This window comes from Procambarus clarkii, chromosome 71, assembly GCF_040958095.1.
Source record: "Procambarus clarkii isolate CNS0578487 chromosome 71, FALCON_Pclarkii_2.0, whole genome shotgun sequence".
NCBI classification, from domain to species: domain Eukaryota; kingdom Metazoa; phylum Arthropoda; class Malacostraca; order Decapoda; family Cambaridae; genus Procambarus; species Procambarus clarkii.
Genome location: NC_091220.1, coordinates 23,374,442 through 23,401,206, shown reverse-complemented (window position 1 = coordinate 23,401,206; position 26,765 = coordinate 23,374,442).

Here is a 26,765-nt window from a genome sequence, read left to right as displayed (position 1 = left end):
GGGTCTATATTTTGAATTGTGAGGATAAACTGAATAGAGTTTTAAGAAGTCTGAAAGACTCTCTTTTTGATTATACTAAATTATTTGCAACTGGCTCTTAGCCAGTCATCTTATATGGGTTACCTAAAGTTCATAAAACAGGTATACCGATTCGTCCTGTTTTATCAGCGATTGGCACTTTTAATTATAAACTGGCAAAGTTTCAGACTACCATTAAAGTGCTGGCGGGCTGATGGTCAAATAGCCTCGGCTACCATCAGCTTTTGCTCCACAGATCTCCAGTATCAGCTCTTGATACTGGTAATGGCTCAAAAAGGGCCACCACTTACGAGCTATTCATGCCCGTGCCACCTTATGGGTGGCTTCATCTTCATCTTAACACATTCACAAGGGAGACATCTCCCGTCACGCAGGGTGCAGTCACTTCTCCACAGATCTATAGTATCATCTATTGATACTGGTGAGGGCTCAAAAGGGCCACCACTTTCGGGCTATTCATGCCCGTGCCACCTCTTTGGACGCTTAATCTTTATCAAACAATCAATCAAGTAATCATCCACGGAAGACATCTCCCGTCACGCAGGGTGACGACGCACCTCCACAGATCTCCAGTATCATCTATTGATACTGGTAATGGCTCAAAAGGGCCAACACTTACGGGCAATTCATGCCCGTGCCACCTTTTGGGTGGCTTAATCTTCAGCAATCTTCAATCAATCAGCTTTTGTCCGGTCGTGATGGTCGAGTGCATTAGGTGCCTTGTACACCAGTTGCAATGTGCTCCTGGCAGTATGGGTTCAAGTCACTTTTGGGGTGTGAGTTTTCAGTTGCATCTATGCCTGGGGACCATTCAGGCTTGTTCACATTTGTGTTCCTCATGTGTGCCCCAAAGAAAGAAGTGATTTGATAAAATACTATGCCCAAGACTACCATCAGAGTGCCGGCGGACTGATGGGCAAATAGCATCGGCTACCATCACCTTTTCTCTGGTCGTGTTGGTCGAATGGATTAGGTGCCCTGTACACCAGTTGCAATGTGCTCCCGGCAGTATGGTTTCGATTCACTTCTGGGATGTGAGTTTTCAGTTGCACGTATGCCTGGGGACTATTCAGGCTTCTTCGCATTTGTTTTCCTCACATGTGCCCAAAAGAATGAGGTGATTTGATAAAATGCTGTTCCCAAGACTACCGTAGAGTGCTGGCGGGCTGATTAGCAAATAGCCTCGGCTACCATCAGCTTTTGTACGGTCGTGACGATCGAGTGGATTAGGTGCCCTGTACACCAGTTTCAATGTGCTCCTGTCAGTATGGGTTCGAGTAACTTCTGGGGTGTGATTTTTCAGTTGCATGTATGCCTGGGGACTATTCAGGCTTGTTCGCAATTGTGTTCCTCACGTTTGCCCCAAAGAATGAGGTGAACCGATAAAATACTATGCCCAGGACCACAATTAGAGTGCGGGCGGGCTGATGTGCAAATAGACTCGGCTATTATCAGCTTTTGTCCGGTCATGATGGTCGAGTGGATTAGGTGCCCTGTACACCAGTTGCAATGTGCTCCTGTCAGTATGGGATCCAGTCTCCTCTGGGGTGTGAGTTTTCAGTTGCATGTATGCCTGGGGACCATTCAGGCTTTTCGCATTTTTGTTCCTCAAGTGTGTCCAATAGAATGAGGTGATTTGATAAAAAAATATGCCCAAGACTACCATCAGAGTGCTGGTGGGTTGATGGCCAAATAGCTTTGGCCATCAAAATCAAAATAGATGGCTACAATCAGCTTTTGTACGGTCGAGATGATCGAGTGGATTAGGTGCCCTGTACACCAGTTGCAATGTGCTCCGGTCAGTATGGGTTCGAGTCACTTCTGGGGTGTGAGTTTTCAGTTGCATGTATGCCTGGTGACCATTCAGGCTTGTTCGCATTTGTGTTCCTCACATGTGCCCCAAAGAATGAGGTGATTTGATAAAATGCTATACCCAAGACTACCGTCAGAATGCTATCAGGCTGATAAGCAAATAGTCTCGGCTACCATCAGCTTTTGTCCGGTTGTGATGGTCGAGTGGATTAGGTGATATGTTCACCAGTTGCAATGTACTTCTGGCAGTATGGGTTCGAGTCACTTTTGGGGTGTGAATTTGTTAGTTACATGTATGCCTGGGGACCATTCAGGCTTGTTCGCATTTGTGTTCCTCAAGTGTGCCCCAAAGAAAGAAGTGATTTGATAAAATACTATGCCCAAGACTACCATCAGAGTGCATTCGGGCTGATGGCAAATAGCATCGGCTACCATCAGCTTTTCTCTGGTCGTCTTAGTCGAATGGATTAGGTGCCCTTTACACCAGTGGCAATGTGATCATGGCATTATGAGTTCGGTCACTTCTGGGGTGTGAGTTTTCAGTTGCATGTATGCCTGGGGACTATTCAGGCTTGTTCGCAATTGTGTTCCTCACGTTTGCCCATAAGAATGAGGTGAATCGATAAAATACTATGCCCAAGACCACAAGTAGAGTGCGGGCGGGCTGATGGGCAAAAAGACTCGGTTACCATCAGCTTTTGTCCGGTCATGATGGTCGAGTGGATTAGGTGCCCTGTACACCAGTTGCAATGTGCTCCTGTCAGTATGGGTTCGAGTCACTTCTGAGGCATGAGTTTTTAATTGCATGTATGCCTGGGGACCATTCAGGCTTGTTTGCATTTGTGTTCCTCACATGTGCCCCAAAGAATGAGGTGATTTGATAAAATGCTATGCCCAAGACCACCATCAGAGTCCAGGCGGGCTGATGGGCAAATAGACTCGGATACCATCAGCTTTTGTACGGTCGTGATGGTTGAGTGGATTAGGCGCCCTGTACACCAGTTGCAATGTGCTCCTGTCAGGATGGGTTCGAGTAACTTCTGGGGTTTGAGTTTTCAGTTGTATGTATGCCTGGGGACAATTCAGGCTTGTTCGCATTTGTGTTCCTAAAGTGTGCCCAAAGAAAGACGTGATTTGATAAAATACTGTGCCCAAGACCACCATCAAAGTGCCGGAGGGCTGATGGCCAAATAGACTCGGCTACCATCAGCTTTTGTCCGTTCGTGATGTTCAAGTGGATTAGGTGCCATGTACACCACTTGCAATGTACTCCTGTCAGTATAACATGGGTTAGGGTTCCTCTCTCTACTTATCTTCCTGTTTTGCCCTCTACCCGTATTCTTACTTTGTATTCTCTACCAAGGGACTCCAAAACTTTTACCAAAGCCAACTCCACGCCACGTGGTCCTAAGACGATTGACCGACTTAGGATTCTACACCCAGTATGACGTGACCTAGGCTTTGAGAAAACCCTAGAGTCGCCTCTACGCTGCCACCACCAGACCAGCAACACCGAGCAATGATCGAGGTCTGGATCGATCACGCTAATTAATCAACCTTGGGGCTTGATCCCCACTATAACCGATGACCGTGGAAACTTAAGAGTGTGAAATTAATTACACGGGAATGATTCGATGTTAGAATCGATGTTAGAATCGGCGCCCAATCCAACTCTGCCTCGTGTGGACCACGTGACCAGGACAAGTATACACATAACCAAATGGAAACAATAAAAATGCAAATTATTAACTTAATTAATTTATTAAAAGAAAAACTAAAACAAAATCTAAATATGTTCACTCCCTGTCACTTTAACACTCCCTACTTGACCTGAATGCAATGAGACTATCTCTATACATAACCATAGCAACTATACCTCTATGTTTTACCAGCTAAAGATGTTGGGCTGGTCTCGGGGAGAGGTAAGATGTTTGACCTCTCCCAGCTGCTCTGGAGACCACACTGATCTGTCCTCGACTGATCTAGCCCAGACTAGAACATTTTATCCTTCCGCATCGCTTTCTCCAGTTACTTAGCAAGGTTTAAGTTATAACAATTAGCCTCTGTTGTACTTAATTGATCCAGACTGGTTGAATTATTTTACTGAAATTAAATTACACAAACATCTAACGGCAGAGCTGTTCCCGATCCCCAAAATGGTTAATTGAACTTTGAGAAATAGTAGACCTGTCAACCCTGATGACCTATGACCGCCGGTCACTCCGCCTTACAATTTAGATCTGATTCGTGACGTCACTGATGGTGACTTAAACTCAATAATTAGGATACTCTTGATATTGTATCCAGTACTATTATTCAATACAATTTTAATGCAAAATGAATAAAGGCTAATTTATCTAAATTACTGAATACTATAGGATGGTTCATTATACAAAACTATGAACAAAGATGCCCGCCATTTGTGACTCAGACCTGCTAATTCCCAGGGGACTGGGCGTTGAGAGGTCAGGTCCTACACGACTTCTGGAACCTTCTGGAATAATTCTTACAACAGCCTAGTTTGTTACAACCCACCCGCACAAGCACTTAGTAAACCTTGTTAATTTGTTAAAAATCACGAGGTTTAGTATCCAAACCCACAATTCAACTCATGCCACAAACAAAAGCTAACCTAACTAATAAAATTTGACAAATAATAGTCCAACATCATAATAAATATGTTCACATTTCATAAATTTCTCAGCTGTCAACTGACAGCAATCCTCCAATATCAGGAAACATACATCCTATCCTTACTGACATAGCTAAATAACATGGCCCTACTCTACCATCAAAGACTAGCTATTAAACTCTCTTGGCTCTTCACTAGCCAAGTCCACGTGTCCTCTAGAGCCGGCCACACCGTGCTCAAACAAACATTAAAGTTATATCTTCAGACTGAACTTTCAGTCATCCGGGAGCGTACTACGGAACTATCAGGTACACATCCGTGTACTAACCACTCCCCATCAATGTCAACCTTGACATGTTAAGGAACACACCTAATGTTTATTACATGTATCTAAAAATATAAAAAAAAAATTCCTATACTATATCACAGGTTTCAGCTGACTGTACAGCCAAGTGTTCTCACTCACTAGAAGTGTCAATGTTTATATTGGTCCGCCTCTCCTGTGTTCAAACATTCTGCAAAAAATAGCACAACATAATTTTCCATAACCGTTTGTTCTGGGCTGAGACAATTACACAGGGGCTTCGATTTTGATTACTGACCAATTTATAGAGTTAAATTTTCATATATTATACCAGAATTATTTTAAATCTGTTTTTCAACATTTAAAAAGTATTGTGATTCTAACTCTGTTTTTCAACATTTAAACAAAAGTGTCCAGATGTTCTTTACACAGATGTTCAGAGCCAACTTTGTTGTTTGTATCAATTGTTCATATTGAGTAAACGAGAAAAAAAAATCGATGCTGCTGGATGCTGAATGTAGTCGCTGACGATGACGGTGTCGATCTTGCTTCTCCCCATGTGTAGACGTCAGTACCTGGTCCTCTTGTACTCCCATCCGGTACTCCTGAATGACGACAGAGTGTAGTAGAGCTGAGTGCCAAGTGACAGCTGTAGAATACTGTTACTTCAGCCATTAATCTTGCTCTCGACAGTCCACACGCCTTCATATCAATTACAGTTCACACGGCAGTCTTGATTTTAAACTTGACGTCGCAGATGACCCCAGCAGAGCAGGACTGGATGTACCAACGGTGTCTCTTAGCAGGAGTGGTATCAGAAGGTCGTAGAGGCGGGTTGCTTGTTTGCAGAACAGGTGAATCTCGTCTTCCATCATTGCTCACGTCATCTCAGGCGTTTCTTGATGTCACCAGGTTACTAGGCCGTAAACACCCACTGTGTATACCCTCGTACCGCCGACTTTAGGCCAAAGGAAACAATTTTGCGACCTTCTATTGGTGAGTCCCGGTACTCTGTAGGGAAACCGTGCCTTCCACCTGTGACCGCCTTACTTCCGCTTTCTTGTTACTTCAGATGACGTAATCATTAATCTTCCGGCAAAATTCTTGAGTACTGCTACGTGCTTTCCATTTCTTGACCTCTCCTCCAACACTGCTGGAATGGCTGCAGTCTTGATGACGCAGCAGGTGGGTAGTGGTGATCTCGAGACAGCTACCCCGGCGTTGTATGGCACCTCCGGCGACTGCTATATGTGGAAATCTCGCTGGCCCTGACAACCTCGTTAGTGACGTGAGGCGTCGGCCGGGTGACTCTTGGACAGTCACTTATCCCCAAAGTAACTGATGTATGGGTTACTGGGTCTGGTGGGGGGAGGGCTTTGTGTAACGTGACTCCCCCCTCGGTCTTTACAGGCAAGGGTTCACGTGTGGCTGGAACAACTGGGTCGGTGTACCAATCAGACCTGGGAACAGACAGACACAACACAGCGGAAGCATAGATATACTCTGGGTTTGGTAGGGGTGGAACCCAAGAGCACGGTAAAAGTTGCTACCTGAGTCAAGTATAGACATAGTACACCTCATTGCCTTTACAGGAAAATCTAATGAATACTAAATTATACTAACCAAGGAAGTTACTTTACTGTACAGCGCGAGATCTCGTCACCATAGGGTGGCGAGACTGCACCTGACTACTAATGAGCGATGACAGAGGATCATCCTCATCTTCTGACTCGTCGGTGAAGCCATGAGTCAGCACTGCTGAGTCAGGAACTAGACCCGCTGAAGGCAGTTCTAATTCCTCTCTAGCATGATATTGTTTCAATTTATTTACATGAATTGTCCTTTCCACCTGGTCCTCGAACACTCCTTTTATAAAAAGATTAACCGGCCCCGCCCTTTTAATTACTCTATATGGTCCTCGCCACCTCGGAGCTAGTTTCCTGCTCTGATTGGCGGGCGCAGCCTCATTCACTCTCAATACGAGGCTTCCTTCCGTCAACTCAAGAGGGCGCACTTTCTTGTCATAAAAATGAGCATACCGAATCCGTGCCTTCTTGGACGCTTCAGCTGCAATATTCCATGCATTTCTCATTTTACCAAGGACCTCTGAAGGATAGTCCTCCCCGTATGCAACATTATGTCTGTTAAGCAGACCTGAGGGAAAATTGCATGAATTACCAGTAAACAAATGAAGTGGTTGGGTGTTAATTGATTGGTGGATGGCAGTATTCAAGGCGAAATGAACATAGGGTAGGTGTTCATCCCAGGTGTTTGCATCATGTTCAGCAAGGATTGCAAGCATATCCTTGACTGAACGATTAGTCCGTTCCGTCATTCCGTTTGCTTGTGGGTGGTAGGCCGTTGTAAAAGCCGAAGTTGTCTCTAAAATCTTACAAACTTCTCTAAATATATTCCCATTGAATTCTTGACCCCGGTCAGAGACTAAAACTTTAGGAGGTCCGAATACCGTAACGAACCTACGCAAGAACGCATCTGCAACCGTACGAGAATCCTTCTGAGGTAATGCAACTAGTGTAGTGTATCTAGACAGATGGTCAACTAGCACCAACACGTATCTGTTACCTGAATGACTGTGGTGTAAATCAATCAGATCGGCCCCCACACGGTCTAACGGTTCACGAATTTCAGGGAATTCCTGAAGTGGGGCTTTTACCTTAAGGGTACCTTTCCTCCTCTGGCAACGAGGGCACGACTTCACGAAATTGATTACCTCAGAAAGTAATCCTGGAAAATAAAATAGAGACTTTGCTTTTAAGTGCGTTTTAAAGATCCCCGGATGCCCTGCAATTTTTGAAGCATGCGCAAGCTTTAACGCTGATGACCGCAACGCGTCCGGAATAACTAGCTGAAATACTGCCCTATCATTCTGGCTATTAACATAATACAGGACGCCCTGTTTCATTTCAAAATCATGAATAGGTAAATTCTTTTTCTTTTTCGGGTATTTTCCTCCCTCTAAATACTCAATAATCTCTTTCCATCTCGGCTCGTTCATCTGGTATTCTCTCATTTTATCCGATGGAATGGTTTCAATACTTTCATTAATCTGAACTGCCGCTACATTTCTACTTAGCGTATCTGGCACAACATGTGCTGGACCAGGCTTGTACAAGATCTGGAATGAGTGGGCCGAAAGTTCGTGAGACCAGCGTGACATTCGTGGGCATTTCGTTCGCTTTTTAAATATGTGTGTTAATGCTCGATGGTCTGTGTAGATTACAAAATGCCGCTGAAATAGGTAAGGCTCGAAATACCTAACTGATTCTACTACTGCCAGTGCCTCCCGATCCGTAGCTGAATAACGAACTTCAGGTCCTTTGACCTTCCTACTGAAATAGGCTACTGGATGGGGTAAATTATCTGCGTCTCGCTGAATTAAGCACCCGCCAATAGCAATACCGCTGGCGTCAGTGTGCACTTCCCACTCTTTCTCAAAATCAGGAATAGCCAATACCGGTGTCGTGATTAGTTGGTCTTTCAGTTTGCGATAGGCCTCGTCATGTTCTGATTTCCACACAAACTTCGCATTTTTCTTTGTCAGATCAGTCAGGGGTGCTGAAATGCCAGCGAAACCTTCAATGTGACGACGAAAATATCCAGCCGCCCCCAAAAACCTACGCACGTCCTTTGCTGTCCTTGGAGTAGGCATGTCAGCAATGGCGCGGCACGAATCTGGGTCAGGTCGGATACCGTCTGGGCACACCTGGAACCCCAGAAATTTGAATTTCTGAGCCGCCAAGGTGCACTTCTGAACATTCAGCCTGAAACCTGCCTGATCTAACAACTTCAAAGTCTCAGTCAAGTCCTGTAGGTGTTCCTCAAACGTCCTGGAATATATCACAACATCATCCAGGTACGCTAAAGAATGCCTACCCAGTACCGGACTAAGGATAAAGTTGATGGCCCTCTGAAACGACGAAGGCGCTGTCTTCAAACCAAACGGCATCCTACGGAATTGATAAGTGTGCCTACCATCCGAGAATGCTGTTTTTTCCCAATCCTGTTCTGCCACCGGAATCGCCCAATACGCCGATTTTGCGTCAAGAGTTGAGAAATACTTAGCAGCACCAAATTGATCTATTATCTCCTGTATTCGGGGCAACGGATATACATCACCCTTAGTTAGTTCGTTCACCTTCCGGTAGTCAACACAGAAACGATAACTACCGTCCGGTTTCCGAACTAGCACAACAGGCGAGAGCCACGGTGACGTACTAGGCTCTATCACGCCCTGTCTCAACATTTTCTGGCACTCCTCCCTGATAATGTTCTTTGCCTGTTCCGACAACCTCCACTGTCTTGTGTACACAGGCAAATGGTCACCAGTTGGAATGGTGTGCTCGATCTTATCAAGGAGACCAATCTGGTCATCCTCTGTCGCAAATAATTTCGGGAATTTTCGTAAAACTCCTCTCAGTGCCTTCCTATCCGCCTGTGCAACATGTTGCAAATCAAGTGCTGAAATTAATTTTTCCACTTCCTCTACATTCTGTGCAACATTTCTCGTTTCGTATTGTACTTTGGATGGTGTTTTAGTGTTCAACATATTCAGTGCACTACATTGTGCAGTGACGGCTGGCGTCTCAGCTGACTCATGGTGAAAGATTTCTGTGTCCTCCACCATGGTTCCCTGAGATATCCTATCACCTGCCCTGAAGCGAAAAGTCTTATGTGAAAGATTGACAACTGGAATGAGTGCACCTTTATCGAGCACTACAACTAAGTGATGAGGAATTAATAACCTATCACATCTCCCAGCCACCTGAAGGGTGGTACCTGGTTGTATGTGACGTCCCACGGCTACTTTAATAAATTTAACAGAATGTGGTGGGCAACTCTGTTTGGTCAATGCATGCAATGCGCATGACCTCTTAACTGTGTCTGGAAGAGACTTAAAAATCAATTTTGGATAGTGCGCATTATATTTCAGCTTCCTCTTAATTGAAGCTACAACTGGGGGATGGTCGATCATCTCCACTGGGTAGGAAGTCTGTCCCAACTGCAACCTGCAGTTCCTAGCCCCTTTTTGAGCAGACAAGGAATAATCAAATCGCGACAGAAAATCAGTTCCCATTAAGATGTGACCAGGAAAATCAAGGTTCTCTACGATCGTACATGTGTGAGGCTGCAATTCCCCATCAATCTCAAAATTAACTGTACCTTGACCTACGATCTCAATCTTTTCCCCATTGACTGCTGTTAATGTCTTTGCGCAACGTTGAAGACGTACATACTTAAAATTGCTGAAGGCTGACTTTTTAATTACCGTTGCCTGGCTTCCTGTATCAACAAAAGCTGTCAATCTCACACCTTCCACTTTCACCTCAAAAGTAGGCCTACCATCACTAGGAGCCTGCTTTCATGCTTTCGTAGGAGTGACTTCGCAATCCCTCTGTATATGCCCGCGCTTCCAGCAGGAGTAACACCTCCGCGGATCTCTGTTGTTACCCCGCGCAGGGTGGCTCGAACTTGCAGCTGAGGGCTGCTTCCCGCCTGATGAACCCGCGCCACAGTTCCTCGGCTTGGCTCCCTCGCTTTTACTTAACGCCTCTGCGTATGGCGACAACTGAGTGCCCGGCGTCTCCGTGCGCATCTGCCTGTCTAAGGCTGTGGCGGCCTGGGGTTGGGGTTGAGGTATGGTGTGGGTGGCCTGGGGTTGGGGTGTGGATGGAGGTTGGGGTTGAGGTATGGTGTGGGTGGCCTGGGGTTGGGGTGTGGATGGAGGTTGGGGTTGAGGTATGGTGTGGGTGGCCTCGGGTTGGGGTGTGGATTGAGGTTGGGGTTGAGGTATGGTGTGGGTGGCCTCGGGTTGGGGTGTGGATTGAGGTTGGGGTTGAGGAATGGTGTGGGTGGCCTCGGGTTGGGGTGTGGATTGAGGTTGGGGTTGAGGTATGGTGTGGGTGACCTCAGGTTGGGGTGTGGATTGAGGTTGAGGTGGGTATGAGGTCGCCTGGGGTTGGAATGGGTATGGGGTGGCCTGGGGTTGGAATGGGTATGGGTATGGGGTGGCCTGGGGTTGGAATGGGTATGGGTATGGGGTGGCCTGGGGTTGGAATGGGTATGGAGTGACCTGGGGTTGGGGGAAGGGTTGGTATGGGAACTGAGGATGGGGTTGGTATAGGAATTGAGGATGGGGTTGGTACGGGAATTGAGGATGGGGTTGGGGTTGTTGTAGTGGTGGATGAGGTGTACCTGAGCGGTCCCCAGTGGTGTCGGAAGAGGTGCTGTCCTCTACACTTCCACTGCCACTGGTCCCTACTGACTGGTCACTATCTGGGTTAAACATTTTCTGTGATTCCTGGTGTGCCATGTCTCTTCTAAACTACCCTTCAGTACACCCTCGACCCGGACTAACTACAACCTCTTATACAAATCTTATACAAATAAAAAAAATCACAACTCTTTTCTAAGAAACAACTACTAAATTCCCAAAGTAGGAAATACAACGATTTATCGAGAGAAGCGCTGAAGTGAATCCACTGAATGAGTGTCTGCCCCGCACTCGTGTCTGACCGTGAAATATCCCGCAGTTCTATTGCTGAAACCTAAGTCCTTTACGTTAAAAAATTAAAGAATCTAATTTATATAAAACAATTTAAATGATAACGCAACTAACGCGCAGCACTCGTGATGGATTAATAAAGAATATTTACTGTACTTGAATACTAAACGCGCTTGAAGTGAGCAGCGTAGCCACTGATGACTGATGGAGCGGGACCAGCCGCGCTGAAAAAAAACTAAGTCCCGCGCTTTTTCGCTTAAACGCTGAAAAATCAATTTCTTCTGAAGGAAAATAACTAGTTTTACGTTAATAAACCGCTCTAGCAATGAATATAGACACCCAGGACATATATATGCTTAACAAAGATTGAATTTTTATAAAAAAACTGCGTTTTTACTCAATTGCTGGACTCTGCCAATTTTTCTGACTCCGAGGGAAAAAAATTTCTATCACCCCAAATATCACAAAACTCCTTTAATTCACAAAAATTTGGGTTTCTCGTTCCCAGATATAAATACGTTATTATTTACTACTGACGTTGTATGCAGAACAATACTGACACATCGGGCGGTTTCAACACTCACTAATTCGAATTTTCGTCCAAATCCGAGATTTTCACCTCAAATGGACTTTGACAAAATTACAACACGGTTTTCTCGAAAAATAACTAAATTCGGCAAAAATGTAATTATCACTGTTTAATGTTTTACGAACAGAATTACGTCCCTTTCGCGCACTAGAGAGTAATACTGACCCTAGAATATACACAAAACATGAAAATTCGAATTTTCGCCAAAAAGTCAGATTCAAGCCCAAGCTGGACTTAGAAAATTTTCCACCTACGTTTCTACTGAAAACAGAATTCTAAGTCTAAAAACACAATTCTACCGTCTTACTGGTAAAAACTAGAAACTATCACTCGCATCGACTGGGGAATCCTAATGATACCCAGATCATACACGTGACCCACGAATACAAATTAATTACAGTTAACGACTTTCCGACATTGACTTTGCCGAAAACTTATCCCAAAATACTTAGAAATATTCCACGGACTCTATTAAGCATTTACACGCAACTTACTATCCCTTAAACTCCTTCACTTACTATAGTGACCGACCAATAGCCCTAAGTCCAGAGGATTAACTACACTCTAGCAACAACGCCTCTGACTTAGACTAATACAACAGGGAATAGCAAAACTTAATGTACGCACTTAGCCTAATATGCAAGAAAATGCTAAACACTTTGATAAAAAGAAATTTTAACCGGGGATTGAATGTAAGGGAAAAAAAAATTAATCTCTAGAACAACGAAAATAAACGGAAATTACTTTATAAATTGAAGTATACTTAATTCAAAAATGCACTCGACTTAATCTTATAATTGCCCTTACCGGCTCGCCGTACCACACCTAGCCTAGGGGCCTCGACCATCTAGGTTCCAACAGAGCGACACGCAGCTTTCAGCAACAATTATGACTAGGGACGACTCAACCTCCACTAAGTGTGCGATCACTTAGTTGTTGAATCGCTGCTAGGTAGGTTACTAGTATGTCCCTCGGAGGCCGCAACGCCCTTCACGGATTTCCGTTTTTCCTAGCGTTTTGGGTCGTCTACTAACGCCCTCGGACTATCTACTGGCGTCCCATAGATATATCCGCCCCGACAGCCCTCAAGGAACTGCTGTTGAGAGTATGGCGGCTCCCAACACCTCTGAATTAATTGCAATGGGTCGAGTATGGTACCCAGTCCAATCAACTCGGAGCGGTCTCCTTTTCAATAAATCTATTTTAGCAGCCTAATCTTACTAACTAAACCTTAATCATATCAGCCCGCATGACCCAAGATTCGCCAATCCCCACTCAAACGCACTGTTGTGAGGCGCACTGCTAATCCTGGCCCGCGGCTGTCTCCTTAGCATCCGCGCATGTGTTCGAACGGCTAGACGCGTGAGCCTTCCAACAATTTCAAACAAAATTGTTGAAACCACCTCTGTGCACCATTGAAACACGGGTTTGGGTTCCTCTCTCTACTTATCTTCCTGTTTTGCCCTCTACCCGTATTCTTACTTTGTATTCTCTACTAAGGGACTCCAAAACTTTTACCAAAGCCAACTCCACGCCACGTGGTCCTAAGACGATTGACCGACTTAGGATTCTACACCCAGTATGACGTGACCTAGGCTTTGAGAAAACCCTAGAGTCGCCTCTACGCTGCCACCACCAGACCAGCAACACCGAGCAATGATCGAGGTCTGGATCGATCACGCTAATTAATCAACCTTGGGGCTTGATCCCCACTATAACCGATGACCGTGGAAACTTAAGAGTGTGAAATTAATTACACGGGAATGATTCGATGTTTGAATCGGCGCCCAATCCAACTCTGCCTCGTGTGGACCACGTGACCAGGACAAGTATAGACATAACCAAATGGAAACAATTAAAAATGCAAATTATTAACTTAATTAATTTATTAAAAGAAAAACTAAAACAAAATCTAAATATGTTTACTCCCTGTCACTTTAACACTCCCTACTTGACCTGAATGCAATGAGACTATCTCTATACATAACCATAGCAACTATACCTCTATGTTTTACCTGCTAAAGATGTTGGGCTGGTCTCGGGGAGAGGTAAGATGTTTGACCTCTCCCAGCTGCTCTGGAGACCACACTGATCTGTCCTCGACTGATCTAGCCCAGACTAGAACATTGTATCCTTCCGCATCGCTTACTCCAGTTACTTAGCAAGGTTTAAGTTATAACAATTAACCTCTGTTGTACTTAATTGATCCAGACTGGTTGAATTATTTTACTGAAATTAAATTACACAAACATCTAACGGCAGAGCTGTTCCCGATCCCCAAAATGGTTAATTGAACTTTGAGAAATAGTAGACCTGTCAACCCTGATGACCTATGACCGCCGGTCACTCCGCCTTACAAGTTAGATCTAATTCGTGACGTCACTGATGGTGACTTAAACTCAATAATTAGGATACTCTTGATATTGTATCCAGTACTATTATACAATACAATTTTAATGCAAAATGAATAAAGGCTAATTTCTCTAAATTACTGAATACTGTAGGATGGTTCATTATACAAAACTATGAACAAAGATGCCCGCCATTTGTGACTCAGACCTGCTAATTCCCAGGGGACTGGGCGTTGAGAGGTCAGGTCCTACACGACTTCTGGAACCTTCTGGAATAATTCTTACAAAAGCCTAGTTTGTTACATCAGTATGGGTTCGAGTCACTTCAAGGGTGTGAGTTTTCAGTTGCATGTATGCCTGGGGACTATTTAGGCTTGTTCGCATTTGTGTTCCTCATATGTGCCCAAAAGAATAAGGTGATTTGATAAAATGCTATGCCCAAGTAAGTAAGTAAGTAATTATCAAAAGAAGGCACCAAACCGGGAAGGCTATGTAGCACCATCAAATACGCAAAATATTCAGAGGGCGCTAAATATCACCAAGGATGCCAATACGAGAACAAAAACGCATAAGGCGAACGATATCAAAAGTATCCGAGTCACCAAGAATTCTATCGAGGGACAGGTGACCGCGAGGGGCGGTCGGAAAGCAAGACACACGCTCGTCCTGGAAGTCAGGACATTCAAGAAGGACATGCACGACCGTAAGAGGGACAATGCAACTAGGACAATAAGGAGCAGGGCGGCGCTCCATCAAGTGACCATGGGTTAAGCGAGTATGGCCAATACGCAACCTCGCCAGAGCTGTTTCCCACCGCCGGTTACGGTGGAAGGAGGACGGCCACGAGGAAACACAACATTTAAGAGTACGTAGCTTGTTACCAGTAACAGACAACCAAGAAGCCTGCCAACGGGTAAGAACTGAGGAATGGATAACTGGGTAAAAGTCGGAATACGGAATGCCTTTACGAGAGATGGGACAAGAGCGGACAGCTTCCTTAGCGGCAGCATCCGCACGCTCATTTAAAGACACACCAATATGGCTGGGAACCCAACAAAACTCAACCGACTTAAATTTACTGTGAACGAGAAACAGACAATGCTGGATCTCGACAACTACTGGATGAACCGGATTAAAGGACCCGAGAGCCATGAGGGCACTACGAGAGTCAACAACAACCACAAAGGAAGACTGACAACGAGGAAGCAGGAGACGAAGAGCATAGAGAATAGCATAAAGTTCTGCTGTAAAGATGCTAGTCTCCGGAGGCAAGCGACACATATAAGTGCGATCAGGAAAAACAACAGAGTAGCCAACACCGTCCGCTGACTTAGACCCATCGGTGAAGACAGAAACGGAGCGGGAGTGAGAAGAAAAGTGCTCGAGGAAAAGGCGTTTTAGAACCGTAGGAGGGGTAAAAGCTTTTTTTTTTTTTTTTTTTTTTTTTTTTTTTTTTTTTTTTTTTTTTTTTTTGAGATATATACAAGAGTTGTTACATTCATGTACAGCCACTAGTACGCGTAGTGTTTCGGGCAGGTCCCTGGAATACGATCCCCTGCCGCGAAGAATCGTTTTTTCATCCAAGTACACATTTTACTGTTGCGTTAAACAGAGGCTACAGTTAAGGAATTGCGCCCAGTAAATCCTCCCCGGCCAGGATACGAACCCATGACATAGCGCTCGCGGAACGCCAGGCGAGTGTCTTACCACTACACCACGGAGACTGTAGACTTTAGTGATACGGGTCAAGGAAGTACAAAACCGCGGAAGAGGGACCCTCCACGGGGGCAAAGAAGGAACAACACGAGGAGAAACATCAGAAATACGAACGGAGAGAGAATCCTGTAGGCGAGATAACCGGACAGAAAGAGGGAGGTGGTGAAGAGGAACAGGAACCGCAGGAGGGGTAAAAGTTAAAGCACGACAGAGGCGAGAGGAAGGATGTTGCAAGGACCGCGCAAGATAGCGAAGACAGTAGCGATCACGGCGGTCCTGGAGATACAGGAAGCCAGTGTCAACATACAAGCTAAGGATGGGAGTCGAACGAAAGGCACCAGAACTGAGGCGCAACCCAGTATGGTGCAAAGCATCAAGACGGCGAAGAGTAGAAGGAGAAGCAGACGAGTAAGCAGGGTAACCATAATCGAGCTTAGACAGTACGAGAGAGGAATGTAAAGCAAGGAGAGTGCGCCTATCTGCCCCCCAAGAAGTATGGGACAAGACCCGAAGGAGGGTAAGGGCCTTAGAGCACTCAACACGGAGGTAAGAGATATGGGGAGACCAAGACAAACGAGTGTCAAGGAATAACCCCAAAAGCTTCGCGGAATCTTTGTATGCAAGGGGATGACCATAGAGTGACAAAGAGGGACGAAGAACAACCCGTTTCCGCGTAAAAGTCATGGCACAAGTCTTAGAAGTAGAGAACTTGAAGCCATGACCTGTGGCCCAAGACGACACGGCATCAATTGGAAGTTGAAGCCGGCGTTGAAGGAGAGGCGAATCATCACCCTGACAACAAAGGGTAAGATCATCGACATAGAGAGCGGAGAAGACACCAGAAGGAAGAGAGGAAAGAAGACCATTGAGGGCAACAAGAAAAAGAGTAGTGCTCAGAACACTACCCTGGGGCACACCTTCGTATTGCTGAAAAGAGGGAGAGAGAGCGGTACCAAGGCGCACCCGAAAGGAACGACGAGAGAGGAAGCTGCGGAGAAAGAGAGGGAGATGACCACGAAGGCCAAAAGAATGAAGTTGAGATAGGATATGATAACGCCAAGTGGTGTCGTAAGCCTTTTCTAGGTCAAAAAGGACGGCAACAACGGAGGTCTTCGCAGCAAAAGCAGTACGAATATAGACCTCCAAGTTCACCAGGACATCTGTCGTGCTGCGGCACTTGCGGAAACCAAATTGAGAAGGGGAGAGGAGGTGATGGTGTTCCAGGAACCACATCAGACGAACGTTAACCATACGTTCAAAGAGTTTGCAGACACAACTTGTGAGAGCAATAGGGCGAAAGTCCTTAGGGGAAGTACCCAGAGACCCCGGTTTGCGAACAGGGAGGACAACGGCATCGAGCCAGTCCTCAGGGACTGACGACGACTCCCAGATCCGATTATACAGACTCAGTAAATACTGAGACGTGCTCGGAGGGAGATGGCGAAGCATCTCATAATGAATACCATCGGAGCCCGCCGCCGTAGAACCGCAGAGGGCCAGGGCAGAACGAAGTTCAGAGAGAGAGAAGGGATCATTATAGGGAAGCTGAAGATGAGTGCAGAAATCTAAAGGACGAGACTCAAGGACAGGTTTACGAAGAAGGAAAGATTGGGGAAGATGAAGACCAGAGCTAACAGAAGAAAAATGGGAACCCAGTTCGGAAGCGACCTGCAACGGGTCCGCCACAAGAGTATCATGGAGGTGAAGGACCGGTGAAACATCGGGAACGAACTTACCCGCTATCTTGCGGATACGCTTCCAGATCTGGGCCAGAGGGGTCTCGGACGTAATTGTTGAGACATAAGATGCCCAACATTCACGTTTAGCCGTACGGATGGCCCTACGGGCCACCGCACTCGCTTTCCGAAAGAAAAGAAAAGAATTGGTCGTCTGCCTACGGCGGTGCCTCTTCCAGGCTGCGCGCTTACAGCGGACAGCCCGAGCACAGTCCGCATTCCACCAGGGAACGCACTTCCGTGGACCCCGAGAGGAAGAGCGAGGAATAGAGCGGAGGGCAGCGTTGAAGACAGTGTCATGAAAAAGGAGGAGAGCGCGAGAGAGAGGCAGAAGGGAGAGGTCAGGGAGAGCAGCACTGAGGGTAAATAGGGTCCAGTCTGCCTTAGCAAACCGCCACCTAGGGAAAGAGAGGGAAGGGCGAAAAGAGAAAAAGGAAACAAGGATGGGGAAATGATCACTTCCATGGAGGTCATCAAGAACCTGCCACGTGAAATCTAAGTAAAGAGAAGAAGAGCAGAGAGAAAGATCAAGACAAGAAAGGGTGCGAGTCCGAGAGTCCAAATGAGTGGGCTCACCAGAATTCAGAAGAGACAGGGAAGAAGAGAGGAGAAACGGCTCAAGGAGGCGACCCCGGGTATTCGTCAGAACGTCACCCCAAAGAGAATGACGACAATTGAAGTCACCCAGCAGGAGCACAGGCTCCGGCAAGGAGTCCAGGAGGTGTTTCAAATCAGGAAGAGAGAGCGGGACACTCGGGGGGAGATAAATGGAACAAACTGTGTACCATTTCCCCACAAAGATACGAGCAGCAGAACAATGGAGAGGCGAAGGAAAAAGTAAAGGAACAAAGGGAACATCAGCCCGAATCAAAAGAGCAGAAGAATTAGAAGCCCCAGCAATGGCTGGGGGGGGGGGAGAGAAAGGAATAGCCACGAAAACGACCAGGACGAGCACCAAGCATTGGCTCCTGGAGACAGACACAAAGGGGCGAAAACCGCGAAATCAGAAGTTGGAGTTCGAGGAAATTGGCGTAATAACCTCGAACGTTCCATTGAAGAATGGACAACGACGAGAAGAGAAAGGACAAAAACAGAGAACAAGGAAGAAACAAAGGCGAAAGAGCAACAGAGCACGTTAAAGAATATCAGGGTCGGGATCAGGGTCAGCAAAGTCAGGGTTAGGGGGCATGGGTAAACTGAGCAAAGACGGAGGGAAGGAAACGGGAGAACAGAGCAGAGGTGGGCGGGCAGGGTCTGGAGGAGGAGGAGGAAGAGGAGGAGACAACGGAGAGGAGCCGTCAAGGACAGCAGCAGCAGGAGGGGGAGTAGAAAGAGGGGAGCGCACCCCAGCAAGAGCAGCAACCGAAAGGGAAGCAGGGGCCAAAGAAACCTCCATAGCAGGAACAGGGGGCGCAAGCACCGAAACGGGAGGGGAAGGAGCAACAGAGCCAGAAGGAGGAGCTGAGGAAGAAAGCGAAGCCTTCTTACCCGCCGGGGAAGAGGAAGGAGAGGAGCCAGGCTTACGCTTCTGACTTAAAGAGACCGGTGTCCCAGCAACTACGTACCGGGCAACGGATTCCAGTGTCTCAACAGGAGAAGCCGAACGAGAGCACACACGACGGCCGTTAGGAGAGCGATGGACATCCGCCCGCACCGACAGGCGGTGGGGAGAGCCAATAGATGGAGGAAGAGGATGGGAAGGAGGATCGGAGGGGGACGAGGAAGAAGACACAGAAGACACGACAGACCGGGTAGAAGGAAGGGGAACCCTAGACAGAGGACCAGGAGGAGGATCCTTCGGGAGGGAACCCAGAGGAACAGAGGAGGGGGCAGTGGGCGCATCAGGGTCCAAGGCCCGGAAACGGTTGTGAGTCTGAGGAAGGCGGGAAGGACGAGGAGAGGAAGAGCGCAACACGCGAGCATAAGAGATATTAGCATAAGGCGGGAGCCGGCGAACCTGGCGCCTCGCCTCAGGAAAAGATAAACGCTCCCGGTGTTTCAGGTTGAGGACGGCTGCCTCAAGCTTGTAATGGACACACGCACGGGAGAAGGTAGGATGGGCCTCACCGCAGTTGAGGCAACGAGCCTGGGGAGAAGTGCACTCTGACTTAGAGTGACCTTCGCCACCACACAAAGGACAGAGAGAGACAGTCCCGGAGCAGCGGAGGGCACCATGCCCAAACCTCCAGCACTTGTTGCAGAGCCGAGGAGAAGGAATGTACTCCTGGACAGAGCACCTGGCACCAGCAAGAATGACAGAGGGTGGAAGGGTCCTACCATCAAAGGTAATCTTCACAACCCAGAGGGGTTGACGGCGACTACCACGAGGGGGACGAGTAAACGTGTCCACCTGGAGAATAGAATGGCCCTGGGCAGCGAGGATATGGCGAATATCGTCGTGGCAGTCGCGCAGGTCCCGAACACCGGTTGCAACATGGGGCGGGAGCAAAATAGTGCCAACACTGGCATTCAATTGAGCGTTCTTCGAGACCCGAACGGGGGTCTCGCCAAGGCAGGATAAGGCAGCCAAGCGGGAAGCAGCATCCTGAGAAGGAGCAGCAACGACACGTGTACCGAGACGAGTGGGGTTGAAAGTAATGGAGGCATCCACGGAATCAATGAGATGTCGATGAAGGGAGAAATCGTCAGGAGGCGCAGAATCAAGAGGGAGGAGATCAAAATATTTGGCCCACGAAGCGGGACCAAACAAGGCTTGATAGGTAGCAGAACTGGAAGGAATCGAGCGAGGGCGGCCGTGACGAGGACGGCGGTGAGAACCCCCAGAGAGAGAGGGGTTAAAAGGCGCAGTAGTTACAACTAGAGAAGGAGCCGCGCCAGGGGACGAGGTAGTCACCACTGGGGGCTTGGGGCTCGACCCAACCACAGAGGAGGGAGGGGAGCCAGGGGAAGGAGTCAGAGAGGCCAAAGGAGGAGCAAGGTCGGGGCCCAATGCAGCGGAGGCCACAGAGCCCGGTCTTCCAATACGGACCGACTCGGGGGCTTGGTCGCCCACCCCACGAGCCTGAAAAGGTAAGCCAGAAGCAGCCGAAACAGGGGTTATCATCCTGACGAAATTAAGAATTCACTCACGAATGTGCCCCCACACCCACCATGGAGCCACAATTAGAGGCAGGACACCCAACAAGAAGCTATCGCCGATCTTGTCGGGGCCTCCTAGGGGTGCGTCGTGAGTATACGCCCCACAAACGCCACCTTAAGAAACCAACAGTCCGTCGAGATCGGGTTCAGTGACGAAGTGGGGATTGACAATAAAAGGTTCCCCTCGCTCTCGACGTCGGGTACTGCAGTTCTACGGGTGCATGAGTATGCCTCCTCAAGCACCCGGGCGTCAAAATAGAAGAAGTCCATGGAAGAACCAGAACGAGCAAAAGGTCGGCAGGAAACGGCAAGCAGATAGGAGAAGAGGGGGGAGAAAAACGAAACAGAAGGAAAAGGAAAAGGTGCCCAGCAGAATTGGAGAGGACGGCAGCAGGAGCACAAGGCTAGAAAAGGACAGAGGACTGTCCTAAGGAGCATCACACTCCAGCAGCCGCCCACGAAGCCCCCACATGGCGACAACGAGCTGAGCGGGGAGGGGGTGCTATGCCCAAGACTACCGTCAGAGTGCTGGCGGGCTGATTAGCAAATAGCCTCGGCTACCATCAGCTTTTGTCCGATTGTGATGATCGAGTGGATTAGGTGCCATGTACACTAGTTGCAATGTGCTCCTGGCAGAATGGGTTCGAGTCACTTCTAGGGTGTGAGTTTTCAGTTGCATGTATGCCTGGTGACTATTCAGGCTTGTTCGCAATTGTGTTTCTCACGTTTCCCCCAATGAATGAGGTGATTTCATAAAATAATATGCCCAAGACTACCATCAAAGTGCTGGCGGGCTGATGGTCAAATAGCCTCGGCTACCATCAGCTTTTGCTCCACAGATCTCCAGTATCAGCTCTTGATACTGGTAATGGCTCAAAAAGGGCCACCACTTACGAGCTATTCATGCCCGTGCCACCTTTTGGGTGGCTTCATCTTCATCTTAACACATTCACAAGGGAGACATCTCCCGTCACGTAGGGTGCAGTCGCTTCTCCACTGATCTCCAGTATCATCTATTGATACTGGTGATGGCTCAAAAGGGCCACCACTTTCGGGCTATTCATGCCCGTGCCACCTCTTTGGACGCTTAATCTTTATCAATCAATCAATCAAGTAATCATCCACGGAAGACATCTCCCGTCACGCAGGGTGACGTCGCACCACCACAGATCTCCAGTATCATCTATTGATACTGGTAATGGCTCAAAAGGGCCAACACTTATGGGCTATTCATGCCCGTGCCACCTTTTGGGTGGCTTAATCTTCAGCAATCTTCAATCAATCAGCTTTTGTCCGGTTGTGATGGTCGAGTGCATTAGGTGCCTTGAACACCAGTTGCAATGTGCTCCTGGCAGTATGGGTTCGAGTCACTTTTGGGGTGTGAGTTTTCAGTTGCATGTATGCCTGGGGATCATTCAGGCTTGTTCACATTTGTGTTCCTCATGTGTGCCCCAAAGAAAGAAGTGATTTGATAAAATACTATGCCCAAGACTACCATCAGAGTGCCAGCGGGCTGATGGGCAAATAGCATCGGCTACCATCACCTTTTCTCTGGTCGTGTTGGTCGAATGAATTAGGTTCCCTGTACACCATTTGCAATGTGCTCCCGGCAGTATGGGTTCGATTCACTTCTGGGGTGTGAGTTTTCAGTTGCATGTATGCCTGTGGAACTATTCAGGCTTGTTCGCATTTGTGTTCCTCATGTGTGCCCCAAAGAATGAGGTGGTTTGATAAAATGCTATGCCCAAGACTACCATCAGAGAGCAGGCAGGCTGATGGGAAGATATCCTTTGCTACCATCAGCTTTTGTCCAGTCGTGATGGTCGAGTGGATTAGGTGCCCTGCACACCAGTTGCAATGTGCTTTTGGCAGTATGGGTTCGAGTCACTTTTGGGGTGTGATGCCTAAGGACCATTCACTCTTGTTCGCATTTTTTGTTCCTCACGTGTGCCCCAAAGAATGAGGTAATTTATTAAAATACTATGCCCAAGACTACCATCAGAGTGCCGGTGGGCTGATGGACAAATAGCCTCGGCTATCATCATCTTTTGTCAGGTCGTGATGGTCGAGTGGATTAGGTGCCTTGTACACCAGTTGCAATGTGCTCCTGTCAGTATGGGTTCGAGTCACTTCTGTCGTTTGAGTTTTCAGTTGCTTGTATGCCTGGGTTCCATTCAGGCTTGTTCGCATTTGTGTTCCTCACTTGTGTCCCAAAGAATGAGGTGATTTGATAAAATGCTATGCCGAAGACTACCATCAGAGTGCCAACGGGCTGATGGGCAAATATACTCGGCTGCCATCAGCTTTTGTCCGGTCGTGATGGTCGAGTGGATTTGGTGTCCTGTACACCAGTTGCAATGTGCTCCTGGCAGTGTGGGTTAGAGTCACTTCTGGGGTGTGAGTTTTCAGTTGCATGTATGCCAGGGGACCATTCAGGCATACAACGCAACACAGAATTCTGCTCAAATGCCTCCTTCAGCTCCTGCTGATGTCTGACATCAGGTACCTATGTAAAAATGTCGTCAACATACCTGCAGTATATTGCCGGTTTCAAGTTCATGTCGACTAAGACTTTTTGCTCGATGGTACCCTTGTAGAAGTTTGCAAACAGGACACCTAGGGGAGAACCCATAGCGACCCCATCTACTTGCTTATACATGTGTCCATCCGGGCTCAAGAAGGGTGCCTCCTTAGTGCAAGCTTGGAGTCGTTTCCTTACACTGTTTTCTGTTATATATATATATATATATATATATATATATATATATATATATATATATATATATATATATATATATATGTCGTACCTAGTAGCCAGAACGCACTTCTCGGCGTTCTATGCAAGGCCCAATTTGCCTAATAAGCCAAGTTTTCCTGAATTAAAATATTTTCTCAAATTTTTTTCTTATGAAATGATAAAGCTACCCATTTCATTATGTATGAGGTAAAAAAAAATTTATTGGAGTTAAAATTAACGTAGATATATGACCGAACCTAACCAACCCTACCTAACCTATCTTTATAGGTTAGGTTAGGTTAGGTAGCCGAAAAAGTTAGGTTAAGTTAGGTAGTCGAAAAAACATTAATTCATGAAAACTTGGCTTATTAGGCAAACTAGGCCTTGCAGAGTAGTCTGAGAAGTGCGTTCTGGCTACTAGGTACGACATATATATATATATATATATATATATATATATATATATATATATATATATATATATATATATATATATACTACTAGGTACGACATATATATATATATATATATATATATATATATATATATATATATATATATATATATATATATATATATATATATATATATATATATATATATGTCGTACCTAGTAGCCAGAACGCACTTCTCAGACTACTCTGCAAGGCCTAGTTTGCCTAATAAGCCAAGTTTTCATGAATTAATTGTTTTTCGACTACCTAACCTAACGTTTTCGGCTATCTAACCTAACCTAACCTATAAAGATAGGTTAGGTTAGGTTAGGTTCGGTCATATATCTACGTTAATTTTAACTCCAATAAAAACAAATTGACCTCATACATAATGAAGTAGGAAGCTTTATCATTTCAAAAGAAAAAAAAATTAAAAAATATATTAATTCAGGAAAACTTGGCTTATTAATATATATATATATATGTATATATATATATATATATATATATATATATATATATATATATATATATATATATATATATATATATATATATATATATGTCGTACCTAGTAGCCAGAACTCACTTCTCAGCCTACTATGCAAGGCCCGATTTGCCTAATAAGCCTAGTTTTCATGAATTAATGTTTTTTCGACTACCTAACCTACCTAACCTAACCTAACCTAACGTTTTTGGCTACCTAACCTAACCTAACCTATAAAGATAGGTTAGGTTAGGTTAGGTAGCGTTGGTTAGGTTCGGTCATATATCTACGTTAATTTTAACTCCAATAAAAAAAATTGACCTCATACATAATGAAATGGGTAGCTTTATTATTTCATAAGAAAAAAATTAGAGAAAATATATTAATTCAGTAAAACTTGGCTCATTAGGCAAATCGGGCCTTGCATAGTAGGCTGAGAAGTGAGTTCTGGCTACTAGGTACGACATATATATATATATATATATATATATATATATATATATATATATATATATATATATATATATATATATGTCGTACCTAGTAGCCAGAACGCACTTCTCAGCCTACTATTCAAGGCCCGATTTGCCTAATAAGACAAGTTTTCCTGAATTAATATATTTATTTTAATTTTTTTCTTATGAAATGATTAAGCAACCCTTTTCTCTATGTATGAGGTCAATTTTTTTTTATTTGAGTTAAAATTAACGTAGATATATGACCGAACCTAACCAACCCTACCTAACCTAACCTAACCTATATTTATAGGTAAGGTTAGGTTAGGTAGCCAAAAAAAGCTAGGTTAGGTTAGGTTAGGTAGGTTAGGTAGACGAAAAAACATTAATTCATGAAAACTTGGCTTATTAGGCAAATCGGGCCTTGAATAGTAGGCTGAGAAGTGCGTTCTGGCTACTAGGTACGACATATATATATATATATATATATATATATATATTAATAAGCCAAGTTTTCCTGAATTAATATATTTTTTAATTTTTTTTTCTTTTGAAATGATAAAGCTTCCTATTCCATTATGTATGAGGTCAATTTGTTTTTATTGGAGTTAAAATTAACGTAGATATATGACCGAACCTAACCTAACCTAACCTATCTTTATAGGTTAGGTTAGGTTAGATAGCCGAAAACGTTAGGTTAGGTAGGTTAGGTAGTCGAAAAACAATTAATTCATGAAAACTTGGATTATTAGGCAAATCGGGCCTTGCATAGTAGGCTGAGAAGTGCGTTCTGGCTACTAGGTACGACATAAATATATATATATATATATATATATATATATATATATATATATATATGTCGTACCTTGTAGCCAGAATGCACTTCTCGGCCTACTATGTAAGGCCAGATTTGCCTAATAAGCCAAGTTTTCATGAATTAATGTTTTTTCGATTACCTAACCTACCTAACCTAACCTAACCTAACTTTTTGCGGCTACCAAACCTAACCTAACCTATAAAGATAGGTTAGGTTAGGTTAGGTAGGGTTGGTTAGGTTCGGTCATATATCTACGTTAATTTTAACTCCAATAAAAAAACATTTAACTCATACATAATGAAATGAGTAGCTTTATCATTTCATAGGAAAAAAATTAGAGAAAATATATTAATTCAGGAAAACTTGGCTTATTAGGCAAATCGGGCCTTGCATAGTAGGCTGAGAAGTGCGTTCTGGCTACTAGGTACGACATATATATATATATATATATATATATATATATATATATATATATATATATATATATATATATATATATATATATATGTCGTACCTAGTAGCCAGAACGCACTTCTCAGCCAACTATGCAAGGCCCGATTTGCCTAATAAGCCAAGTTTTCATGAAAATGTTTTTTCGACTACCTAACCTAACCTAACCTAACTTTTTCGGCTACCTAACCTAACCTAATCTATAAAGATAGGTTAGGTTAGGTTAGGTAGGGTTGGTTAGGCTCGACCATATATCTACGTTAGTTTTAACTCCAATAAAAAAAAAATGACCTCATACATAATGAAATGGGTAGCTTTATCATTTCATAAGAAAAAAATTAGAGAAAATATATTAATTCAGGAAAACTTGGCTTATTAGGCAAAACGGGCCTTGCATAGTAGGCCGAGTACTACGGCCTACTACGGCCTATATAAAATATATATATATATATATATATATATATATATATATATATATATATATATATATATATATATATGTATATATATATATATATATATATATATATATATATTATTAAATATGACCGAAAAAGTAAGATTAATAATTCTAACACGAATTT